Source organism: Chironomus tepperi, unplaced genomic scaffold (genome assembly GCF_022539635.2).
Source record: "Chironomus tepperi strain 1889 unplaced genomic scaffold, CSIRO-AGI_Ctep_v1 contig_81, whole genome shotgun sequence".
Lineage (NCBI taxonomy): Eukaryota > Metazoa > Arthropoda > Insecta > Diptera > Chironomidae > Chironomus > Chironomus tepperi.
The window spans coordinates 380,924-394,555 of record NW_027226203.1 but is presented as its reverse complement, the minus strand read 5'-3'; positions in this window follow the sequence as shown (position 1 = coordinate 394,555).

Below are 13,632 nucleotides of genomic sequence, written 5' to 3'. Positions count from 1 at the left end.
TTGTATAATTTAAATCCATCAAATCTTCAAGACTTTTTGGCAGTTCTGGTCTTAGCATCTCACTTGACTTGAACTCAAAATATTTACTTTGAAAAAGTGTTTGAAAAATTAGACAGAAAATGATTAAATGCACTAGAATTAAGCGCTGAGACACTAGATGATATCCATAAGATTCTTGAATTTTTTCAGACACCAAGACTGATAGGATGATAGCTACAAATGCAGAACATAATAACATCCAAGTGACTGGGTCAAAAAACATCAAAACTTTCTTAAAACTTGAAAATTCTTCAGGAGGTGCAAAAATCAGCTTTGTGTTCACGTCAATTACTGTTAGAGGAATTTGAATGCCCATATACTCAATTGCCTGAATTGGAAGTACATCAATCATAATTTGAATGATTTCCTCACTAGAATAATTGAATACTGGATATATGCGATTTTTAATTCCTAAAGTCATAAAATTTGGATTCCTAACACTAGCAGGATGATATACAGCAGTAAAATTATACTTTTTTGATGCAATTTCAAATATTTCTGGTGTCAATCCAAAAATATCAAATCCAGTTTGATTCTTGTGAATTTTAGCATATCCCCAATGAGCTGTAAACAATTCATCTGCAGCAGGCAGCATCATCACTAATCTACAGCCATAAAAATTCACAAATTTATCATAATTTTCTAATTTTTTCTTCCATTGTGCTGATGGCTTGTGATAAAAATTAAGAATATTAAATGTTGGATTATTACATCCAAATTTGAACCACTCGACAGTCGCTAATGTCAAAAATTGTTGACCATTTATAATGTACATCTCATAAGTGAATGGAGTTTGAAAATATAATTCTAGTTTTAGTTCGTAACTATCTTCGTAGATGGATACAATGTCATACAAAGATTCATCTGAAAAGAATACTAATCTCCTTACAGGTCCAGTGAATTGTGATGGCTGATTTAAATAAGTAATCATTTTAATGTAATCGCCAAAATTCTCCAAAATAAATATTGCTGAGCGGTGGATGTAATGGTCTCTGGATAGAGTATCCTTAAAGTGCCACAAATTAAGCTTAAAATTTGTGTCAAATTTTGATAAAAAATTGTTCAAAAAATCTATTGTAAATGATCTAAGTGGTTTAATTGTAATTATGTCGAACTAAATCTTTGGCTGAATGAAAATTTTATCCACAACTTCATAAAAGCCTTGCGCAAATTCTGCTACATCTTGCTCATAAAAATCATCTGACACGCGAATATAACTTGAACACAAAATGAAATTGATACTCAAAATTGACAAAAAAATCCAAAAATTCATAATTTTTATTAAGTTGATCCGAACTGTTTGAAGTTTATACTGAGAATGTGACTCAATTATCTTAAAATAAACCCAGAATAAGTCAGATTTGAAGATAGTAAATGACATTTAGTTTGACAATTAAGAGTCTCGTGTCACTAACTAGCTGTTCTTATCACTTCATCAAATGAATCGACAGAATGTGGTTGTGCAGTGGGTTGTCAACGACTAAAGGTCAAGTCGTTACATTCTTATCAGGGTGTATTCAAAAGGTCAACCTTTCACCCACTCTTTTTGGATCAAATTTACTATTCAATTCTTTTGGACTATTTTGATCTTAGTATTCAAAAAAAAAAAATAATTGAAATTCCTAAAGTCAAATTTCAATCTGGCTTGTAGAACCTTCAAAACAAAAATGTTCAAAATTTGTCAAAAATTCCAAAATTTCTATGCAATTTTCGACTCTGTGAAAAGTCGGGAATTTTGAAGCTTTGTAGGGACACAGCAGCAAGAGGGAAAAGTACAGCAGCGTCTCGACAAAATAAAGCAGATGGCCGCCCTACTCCGCATGAAATGTATTTGTGCTATTTGCATACGCCTTAGGTGACTGCCTACTTCATGCATACAACCAGACCCCACTTCTCCTTATATCAGTCTAGCTACAATCCTGATGTTTATTAATCAAATTATAATTCATTTCTGTTTAGGACAGCAAGTTAATTCTGCAAAACTAATTCAACCTGCAAGAAGCATATTTCACATTAATTGACACTAATTAGAACATTGATGAACAGCCAGTGTGTCGTTGCAACAGATTAGAATGTGAATTCAATTCTTTTTGATTGAAATTTTTGAATCCTTCCTCTAACAAGCAAAGAGACTGCTTTTAGGTACCATAGTGGTCTTTATAAAATATGAAAGCATGCTCTTTGCCTTAAGATGAATTTCAGTTCCTTATTCAGTGATTTCTTCACCAATAATCATCATAATTCTATCAAAATCCTCTTCGTCAACATCAGCAGCATCCACAGTTGTGTTATCATTCTCAATAGACCCTTCTGATTTCCTTGGTCTTCTGAATATTTCCTCTAAGTTTATTGTAACTTTTTGTTCCTTAAAAAGATTTCGATTTTCATATCTTGTAGCATTTTTGACCTTTGCAAATTTATACTTATTTAAATTTTTAGGGACCAAAAAATTTTTCAGAATTTTTTTGCAAGTTTTTGTGTTCGAAAATCGTTCAACAGCCAAAGCAATTGCAGAAAATCCACAACCAACAATCCAAGCTAGAAAAATTAGTGAAAAATCTTGAAAACTTGATGATTCAGGTTGCTTCCGATTTTTTGGCATTTTCTTTGTATTCATCACTTTAGTGTCGATTAAATGTTTCATTATTCCTGTATCAATTATGGCAGCAACTGTATTTTGAATCATGTCTGTATAATACGTCATTCCAAAGGTAGCTACACCATAATGTTGTATAACTTGATTGTCAATTTGGTTCCAAAAATTTTCCTCTTGATTTGACTTCAAAATGCTTTTATGCGTAAATTGATGTAAATTAAGGCCTATTTTTGATGGTTGTGACTTGTAGATATTGGTAAAGTTTTCACTTTCGATATTTATATCCTTGAATCTATTAAAAAATTAGAAAAATTATCAGAAAATTTACATTTAATTAATAATCATAAAACTTACATCTCATCTGATATCTTACTTGCAACTTCACATTGAGAACAGTTCAAAATTGTATAATTTTGAGCCATCAAATCATCAAGACTTTTTGGTAGTTCCGGTCTGTGCATCTCACTTGACTTGAACTCAAAATATTTACTTTGAAAAAATGTTTGAAAAATTAGACAGAAAATGATTAAATGCACTAGAATCAAACGCTGAGACACCAGATGATATCCATAATATTGTTGAAAATGATCAGAAATCAATTCAGCCACAAAGACTGATAGCAGAATAGATACTAATGCAGAGCCTAATAACATCCAAGTGATTGGGTCAAAAAACATCAAAACTTTATTAAAATTTGAAAATTCTTCAGGAGTTGGTATGAATAGAAGCTTTGATTCCACATCAATAAATGATTGAGACATTCGTATACTCTTATGCAAAATTGCTTGAATTGGAAGTATATCAAATATCAGATCCAAATTCATAATTCTTCCATTGATTGGTTCTGGATGTAAGTATTCGTTGTATACTGCTCGAGACTGCATAAAATTGTGTACACTAATATAAGTTGGTTGATATGTAGGAATAAAATTGTATTTTTTAGCTGTAATTTCAAATATTTCTGGAATTATACCAAAAACTTTAAATCCTGTCCTGTTTTCATAAACTTCAGCATATCCAAAACTATATATATGCCGCGAATATGATGTAGGTAAAATCAACGTTAATTCACATCCATGAAAATCCAAAAATTTCTCATAATTTTCTAATTTTTTAAACCATTGAGATGTTTTCTTGTAATAACGATTTATAGCTTCCATTTTTCCAACATTACATCCATAATCAAACCACACAACAGTCGTTAAAGTGGTATGAAGTGGAAAATCTATAAAGAACATCTCATAAGTCAATGAATTTTGTTGATTATAATCTTGTTTAAGTTCAAGAATTTCTTCCAAATTCTCTTCATGAATATGCCATTGTTCCTGTGTAAGGAAAACTAATCTCTTTACAATTGAACTTACTATATGTTTATGCAAATAATATATATAGTTTAAACGATATTGTAAATATGTTTCATAAATAAATATTATTGAATGATCGTAGATGAACTATTGATTCATGCTGGAATGGAACCACAATTTATATGAACAATCTGATGCTAATTTTGGGAAAAAGCTGTCCAAAAAAAGATTGGTAAATGATTGAGATGGTCTGAAAACAACTATGTCGAACCAAACTCCTTGTTTTATGAAAAATTCATTCACAATTTCATAAAAGCTTTGTGAGATATGCGATAAATCTTCTGTATAATTAATATATTGCACAGCACATGAACACAAAAGAAAATTGTAGCTCAAAATTGACAAAAAAATACAAAATTTCATGATTTTTAGCATGTTGATCCGAACTGCTTGAAGTTTACACTGAGAATGTGAAAAAATCATGTTGTAGAATAGACGAAAAGAAAAATCAGATTTGAAGATAGTAAATGACAATTAGTTCAAAACTTAAGAGACTCGTGCCACTAACTAGCTGTTCTTATCTCCTCAAAATATCAACCTTTAATCTGGATCTAATTTAGCACGAATTAGTTAAGATTTTCATATCACTTTTCACCAGAAAATGACAAAATATTGCCTGTTTTATTTATTAATAATTGACTAATTCACTTTTGGATGCAATATGGGATATGAAAGTTGCTGACTCACATATTGTTGTCATGTTGATTATCATAGATATTTTTAATTTAGTGTTGATGTTTAATCTAATATGACAAATTCAAAAAAACAGATTTATGTGTCCAAAGCGACTCGATGCAGCTAAGCCGCAAACTTACTTACTTCACTGGTCGTACATATCACCTGGGGTCCATGGCTCCCATCAGATGACGCATAAAGCTGGCTTTATCGATGGCTTCCGCCTGACAATTGCCAGTACCAAATTCAACACTAATGTCTCTATTGAAAATTTCTGCTCAGAAGTTCTATCGTCGCAAAATTGGATCAAAATCAGCTGTCATGGTGCCGTCCGGGCATCTTCGCGTCTTATTGTCAATCTGGTTACGTAGCGTTATCAGTGAAGCAAACACATAGTTGCATTTTTAGGAATATTTGAACTAGTACTAGAGGTGTATTCAAGGGAAAAGGAGTTGGTGATCAAAATATCAAATTTCTTATATAAAAGTGATATTGGTTCAATCCCCTGCGCTCTTAAAATTTCTATACTGCGCCCCTTACTTGTATAATCATTTTTGTACTAGTCAAGTTTAATTTGACTCTTTACTGACTCGAGGCTGATGATGGAGATCCAAAAAGTTTAAGATTTTTTTCATTTTCCAGGGAATACACTCCATAACATCACATGGAGTCCTGCCAAAACTGATCACCTGATGATGGGATTCCATTCCAGAAAGACATTCCCTAACATCAATCCAAAAATGTTGATCAAAATTCATGCATCAACATCCAAACAAAATCTGACGACATAATAAAAATTCATTAATTCTCACCACAATCAACCCCAAATGAAAGACACAAAATAAAATGCTCGTTTAAGCTATTATGACAGCAATGAGCAATGTAAATAAAATGATATTTTTTATGGTCCACAAATTAATGCAGATTATACACATTTTACAGGCTTAGTCGTCAAAGCATGAACACCATTAATGTGATTCTGCAATAATTCAATTTTAATCTCATTAAGACCAGAAAAATAAAAATATTTTTTTCGCTGCTTCTATGAAATAAATTTTAAATTATGGCGTGTGAAGATGTTGTTTCGTTGATTACGCTTGCATGTTTGTGATTTAATGGTATTTAGTTGGAATAGCAGTAGCGGAGATGTCTATTTTAGTTTATAATGGAGTCGATTATGGAAGGTTAATTGGTGTGAGTTGAGATATTTTTTTTGGTGGAAATTATGAGCGGTAAAATGATGTTGAGGTATTTTTGTGGATTAATGTGAATGAATTGAAATATTTTAGCAATTTTGCATGCAAAAATTGGAATTTTGAGTTCAAATATTCAATTTTGAGTTCAAATGCTTCTAGATTCAGTTCATCTGATCACTAACAAGCTCTGATTTACGCTGATAAACTCTAGTCATCAACCGACAACCCTTTGAACTTGCCATACTCCCAAAATCAACCTCATTTTGCCGACGGAGAATGACTCTAATTTCTAAAAAATCGATATTTTATTCACTTTTGTTAAACATCACAATTCGTCAGACCTCCAAATTTATGTTGTTTAGAAAATTATATGTCTCGATTACTTGATTATGGGTTTTGTCGATGGAAAATTTTATAGAATTTTTGTGCAAAATTAGATTATTTTTTTTTGGCGAAATTGGCTGTTACGTGTTTGAGGAAATTATTATAATCATATAAAAATGAGGTACAAATGCCATCAAATATTTCTACGAAGTCAAGTCTGCTGAGTAAAATTTGAAAATAGTGTTTAGTGTCTTGGCAGGGTTGAGGGTTATTAACATGTGAGGTCTGTTGAAACATAGGAAATTTAAGACCATTATCGGTCACAAAATTATCATAAAATAATATCATACAATCATACAATAATAATTAAGTTAATGATAGTGCTCGAAGTCGACTCAAATTTTGGATCGAAAGTCGACTCATCTCCATACAAAATCCGAGTCGACTAAATGGTACTGGTAAATGGTTCCCAATGCTCAAATCATTAAATAGTGTTCAAAATTGAGATCTAATCCAGCAAACCTTAAATTATGTTCTATTCTAATCAATTAATATTGATATCTTAGGATATTTCGAACTCACAAGCGTCAGACACTCAAGACTCTCAAGACTAAAGTACAGTAAGTATTTCATTCAATTACAGTAATTACAGTATTGGATTTTTAGAATATCTGACCCAGCGTCATTTTCGTTTTGGAAGTAAAATAAAACTTTTACAGTTCAAATAGTCAGTTTTTGGATAATTGCTTTCAATAGCGGAAACAATGGGTAATGTTTATCTTAGAAATTGGATCTAGAGCGTACAAAGTAGATTAAATTCTTTAAGAGAGACACCTTTTGGACTTCTTGATTCCAGACTATGTTTAGTCCTACCCACAGTGCTATAGCCCCATGTTTCTCCTTTAAAACTTGATTTAATTTTATAAAAGAATTTTATTATTGATGACTCATATTACAAATTATCCAAAAAATGAACACCTAGACTCAAAACACCCATTCCATAACACTTAAATAACCAGCATAAAAATCACATTTTCAACAAAAAAAAAATTCTCATACACTTCTGTTACTTAACGTCATTGTCACTTGATTTATTGACTTACTGTACAAAAAAAAAAATTAAAAAATAAATCTATGCTTCATAAATTAAGCATGACATTAGCTTCACACAAAATTTCGCCTTGCATTTCAAAGTGTGAAGGATAAAAAAATTTGTAATGGACATAAAAAAAATTCCTGCCTATAATTTTTGTGTCCCTAATTTATTGCCTTACTTTCTCCCTTTTTTTGTAAGTCAAAAAAAAAAATTAATTTCAGTCACGTCATGGTCGGAAGAGTGAAAAACTATCCAATTATCACAAAAATGTCATTTTTTTCGGATTCTCATGTCACAGAACTCAGACACAATGGAGTCAATAGACAATGGAATCATATTTGCTTATGTTATTATTATTACACTTAATTCAAATATATTAACATCATATTTTATGTGTTCATCTCACTCTCTCTCTCACTCACTCGTCTTTAACAACAATCCAAAGTCACCATGACAAAGGCAATATAAATTATAAATTATACATGAATTTGTTACGCTCAATGATTGGATCAATTATGAAATATTATCATTTATATTTTTATTAGTTTTATGTCAGAATTTTTAGTGAGTTATGTTTAATTGTCATGAAATGTATTAACATTTGTGCGTGTGCATGTGCTTTGAATTATTTAGAGTTTATGGTGTTGTTGAGTTGGATGCTAGGGGGATAGTTTTTTTGTTGTTATTATTTTGATCGTTATGTATTTATCTTTATTAATGTCCTTTTCAGCTGGTATGAAATTTAGGAGGATTTCGGAAGTTTAAGAATTAATTTTTAATCAACTTTTTGGATAGTTTTCTAATTTGGTGACTCAGTTTGAAGCTTGATATCAAATGATTGATTTTCCAGGTTTAGAAAATTAGATAAGCTAACTCTAATATTAGACAAAGAGCGTTGCTCTAAGCTTAATCTGCCCTTTACAACACCTTGCTAGGAAAATATACTTAAACCGAGGTAATGTTGTAGTCAAAAGGTAACAACTTAACAAAATTGACCAAAATTTTATGAAGACAGTTGTTTGCTCTCAAATTTTTTAAGGTTGTCTATGCCCGTAAATCAGTATGAAACACCGAACCTGGACAGAAAAACGTACAATTTTCATGGGGGAAAATCTATTACTACTCGTACCTAAAAGTGGTTCCATCGGCTTTTAGAACGAGATCAGATAATAAAAATCATTTGTACAAAACCAGTTAAGGCAAGTTAATGACTTGTTGCAACTTTTTTGAAGGATACACATGAGCTGTCAGAAATTAGAACCATGAAATGCATACTGCAGAGAATGGATGGCAAACGGTCTAGAAATCTAGTTGAAAATTCTGTTCTCAAGCAGGCGCAAATCAGACTTGATGCTGAATTTATCGAATTCGACTCTAAATCAGTGCACGTCCTGAGCCTAGATTTGTCATATTTTCTTTGCTGTGGGCTTTTTAGAGAAAATTGATTCAAATTTTGTCTGTTCCTTTGTAGTTAGCATAATTATTTAGAAACTAACAACTGTTAGTCTAAATACGAAGATATTCCTTGTAAAATTTGTTGAACTTTTTGAACAAAATTTGAAAGGACTACCTTAAAATAGTCACAAAATTGTACAAACTACCACAAAATTCAAAATATAACAGTATTCTACATCAAAAACCCATCAACCGATTCGAAATGCGCATCAAAAGTTCCAATAAAATGTCAACAATCCTACTCAAAATATAAATTTTTTAATTTATTTGTCACAATAAACTCAACAATACAGTCATATGCCGCATTATGAACAAGGAAAGAATAAAACAATTTGTCAAATTTATAAGCATGTATATCCACATCGACATGGCAGCTCATATGAACAAGTATAATAAGAATTATGAGATAGGGAAATTATACAGCAACAAAAAAAGTGTGTGCGGGTGTGCACATACAATTTTGTGTGTTGTTTCTAGTTATAAATTCATAAATTAACAATTCTCGGGGCCTTTTTATTAATCATCGCATGTCAAAAATATTTCATCACTTCTGCATAATAAAAAAGGTTTTTTTTTTGAAGTCGCTTTCGTGTTTACATTTTTTTCATCATTTTCTCGAAAAAAAAAAAAATCTAAAAAAGAAACGCCTGCGGGTATGTCAGAGTATAATGTGTGAGAGAGAGCTACTCGACAAGCTTAAATTAAAAGAAGGCAAATGAAAAATTTCTTACATCTTCATTTAAAATTCTTCTTTTTTTTTGTGAATAAAATAAAAAAAACTTTTACTTACTGCCGGAATTGTGTGGCGGCGGTTGCTGATGTTTGTGGTGTCGATTAAATTAACCAGCATCATCATCATCATCATACAACAGCATTATTATCTCTTTTTATTTCATTTAAATAGTGAGGAAGATTGGAAGATTTATTAGATATTTTGAGTTATGGAGCGCATATTTGAAGGAATTGAGGAATATTGAAGTGGTTTAAATTTTTTATTCATTTCCAAAAATTATACTCAAAAAAACTTGTAAACAGCAACCAACTTCGCTTGAAAAAACTGGTAAACTTGTGAAACCGCATTTTATGGAAAAAACTTGTCAGACTACAAGTTCACGGGAGTTACAACCCCTTATGTCAACAATCCTACTCAAAAAAATTAAATTTTTTAATTTAATTTGTCACAATAAACTCAACAATACAGTTATGCCTCTCATGGTCAAGAACAGAATAAAACAATTGTCAATCATAAGCATTTATCCACATCGACATGGCACTCAAGGATGAACAAGTGTAAGAATTATGAGATAGGGAAATTATACAGCACAAAAAAAAGTGTGTGCGGGTGTGCACTACAATTTGTGTGTTGTTTCTAGTTATAAATTCATAAATTAACAATTCTCACCATTTTTATTAATCATCGCATGTCAAAAATATTTCATCAGCTCTGCATAATAAAAAAGGTTTTTTTTGAAGTCGCTTTCGTGTTTACATTTTTTTCATCATTTTCTCGAAAAAAATCTAAAAAAAACGCCTGCGGGTAAGAATAATGTGTGAGAGAGAGCTACAAAGCTTAAATTAAAAGAAGGCAAATGAAAAAATGAATTACATCTTCATTTAAATTCTTCTTCTGATTTTTGTGAATAAAAAAAAAACTTTTACTTACTGCCGGAATTGTGTGGCGGCGGTTGCTGATGTTTGTGGTGTGAACTTAACCAGCATCATCATCATCATATAAAGCATTAATATCTCAATTTCATTTAAACTTCAGGAAGATTGGAAGATTTATTAGATATTTTAAGTTATGGAGCGCATTTTTGAAGGAATTGAGGAATATTGAACTCCAAAGTGGACAAAAATACATTAGAATTAATCATCAACTGGGCATCAACTTGCTATCAACTAGTTTTAATGTATTTTCGTCTAGTCGGGCTAGTTTCAGGCTTCGTTTACTCGCTTCGTTGATGTAACAGTGCCCTAGCAAGCACTACGTGCTCTTTGGGTTAATTTAGATCAAAAATATTCTTAATTTCAAAAAATCCCATCATTTTACATCACAAACTCATCATCCACCAGCCATCCACCCAAACCACCAGCTCCACCAAACCACCACATCCATCAACATCTCTTCACTTTACTCAAAAAAAATAAAAAATAAAAAAGAAAAACACAAAGAAATGAAAGAGAAAGAAGAAGAAATGAATTAGCATTTAAAAGACTATGATGATTGCCATGTAATTAAGATCTGTCTATTTCAATGAATGCTGTGCTGTCTATTAACTGCTCTGAACTTCACACGATTCTCACATCAAATAAACATTCCAATATTCAATTTCTTTTCAACTTCATCTCTTTTGAAATTTCAATCAAGACTTTTTTTAAGTTAGATTAAATTGTTGGATTTGTTGAGGTTTTGTAGATGGTTTGGGGTGGAGTGGCTGGCTGGAATTTTGGGAATTTTGGTGTGGTGGGGTTGGAAATTGGGGTATGCATAGGGTTTGTGGGTTATGGATTGCAATTGATCTAGAAATTCAGCGAAATTTTTAAAAAATAATTAAAAATCTTGCTGAATTTTCAATAAAAATTCAAAATTCTTCAAAATTCCCCAAAAAATGCGCTCCATACCCAACAAATCACCTCAAAAAAATTCATCATCAATATCATCTAAATTACAATTCTTTTAATTTTTCCATCGCAGATCATTTGAAATAAAGAAAAATATATATCTAATGAATGGAGATCAATTGAGGATGATGATGATCATGAAAATTTACTTGTTATTTATTTATGTGTGTATATACGCGTGTATGGATTACATTTTGCGGTCCCTTTGACTTTGATCTTTTTCTTTCCTTTTCATTAGAAGAGAAATTGAAATTTAAATGGATTTAAATTAGGTACAGAATGAAATTTCTTGAGATTGATTCATTTTTGGATATGGATTCTTGGAATTTGAGGTGTAAAAGTATGTCAGAATTTTTGATTATTATTTGGGAATGTATGCATGACTCCATATGAGTCCACAATTAGATGATTGCTCGAGAATTGGGAATATTGAGAATTTTTGTACAATTTTTGGAGTTTTGCGTCTTTTTGCATAGTCAATCATGTTACAAACTTGAAAATCTGGCACTAAACTGAATTCAGAACGCTGTGAATCCAGATTCAGACTGGAACTAGAGCCAAGTTGGCTTTACTGTCGTCTCCATCAGAAGAGTGACCAACCAGCCTTCTTACTGTCTTATTCAACATCTCCCTTAGCAACAAATTGTCATTTTAACATGTATCGCATATAAATATCCCTAATTCTCAGTCCATTATACCAAAACTCTACAAAATTGCCCGAATAACATCCTTCATCCTCATCCAAATCATTTCCATTCTCCCTTTGCCAAAAAATTCTACCAAATTCCCCCAATGACAATATCTCTAAAGCATCCATATAATATCCTTATTCACTTATGCAATAGCCATATTTATGGATAATATGTGAGACATTACATACAAAATAAGAAGCACAATAGTGAATTATTGCTGCCATAAAGACAATTTTCGTATCTGACTAAAATGTTTTAACACTTGCGACACTTTTGCGTCTGTTTAATTTTGTATGGAAAAAAATAAATATTGAAATCAGAAATTTATGAGTTCATAGTGCCATTAAGTGTAGAGGGAGGAAGTGTTGTTGTGAGATTTTGTGGATGTGGGGGTTTAGGGAGTTTAGATGTTGTAATAAGCTGTACAATTTTTTGGATAAATCTGTTAAATTTGTGAAGGATGGATTAGTTAATAGTCAATATTAAGCCAATATCAGTCAATATTAAGACAACTACCAACCTAGGATGACACGCAGCGTAAAAATATCCGAAAATCCGATTCAAACCAACGTAACTCCGACCACAAGCCAGATTTAATGAAATCCGGCCTCAAACCAGAGACAAGTCGGTGTAGTACAATCCTGGTACCGAATTTTTGGCAATTTCGGCGCCATGTACTTGTCAGGCTGGTTTCAAAGCACCAACTTAAAATTTTTATATTTTTAAAAAGTCGACTTAACCTGGATTCGATTTTAGAGCAACGAAAACTTAGTTTTTGTTCAAACTTGAAGCAGCAACTTATGTTTGAGCCAATCTTAAAGTGATGACTTAATATTGAGTAAAGCATGAAGCGATGACTCAGATTTTAATGAAAATAACCGATGCAGTGACTTAGACTTGAATTTATTTCAGAGCAACGACTTACTTACTTTGCAGGTCATACAGATCAAATGTGATCCATAGTCTCCCTCAGTTGGCGTCTGAAGCTGACTCTATTGCTGACTACCACTTGCCAATTACTTATACCAAGTGTGATAATATCTACCAAATGTGAGCAACGACTTAGTTTAGAGAAAAAATTGTAACAACTACTTGAATTTTAGTTAAACGTAAAGCATCGACTTAATTTTGAGTCAATCTTCAACTAAGACTTAATATAAAGTCAATTTTAAACGAAATCTTAGTTTTGAGCAAGTATTGAGTCAATCCCAACCACTTCCATCCATCCATCATCCCATTAATCACCAATTTAAGCAGATTACACGCAAAAAAGACAAAATGACTGCATCCTTACATTTCCTACATTCCAATCCACCCCTCACAAAAAAAAAGAATGTCATGAAATAATTATGTGATGATTTTTCATCCATTCCTATATCAAATATCCAACAACAATAAAGTATATCAAGTCAACATTCTTATTCAATGCACATTCGAAAAATTACTCTCATGAGATCTCTATTAACTCAAACAAAGCCCGTACACAATAACATAACATAACTGATGATTCCATTCAAGAGGCATCTTCAGTGCCTTTACGTTGAGTGGTCGCATCAATATTCAATGAAGTAAA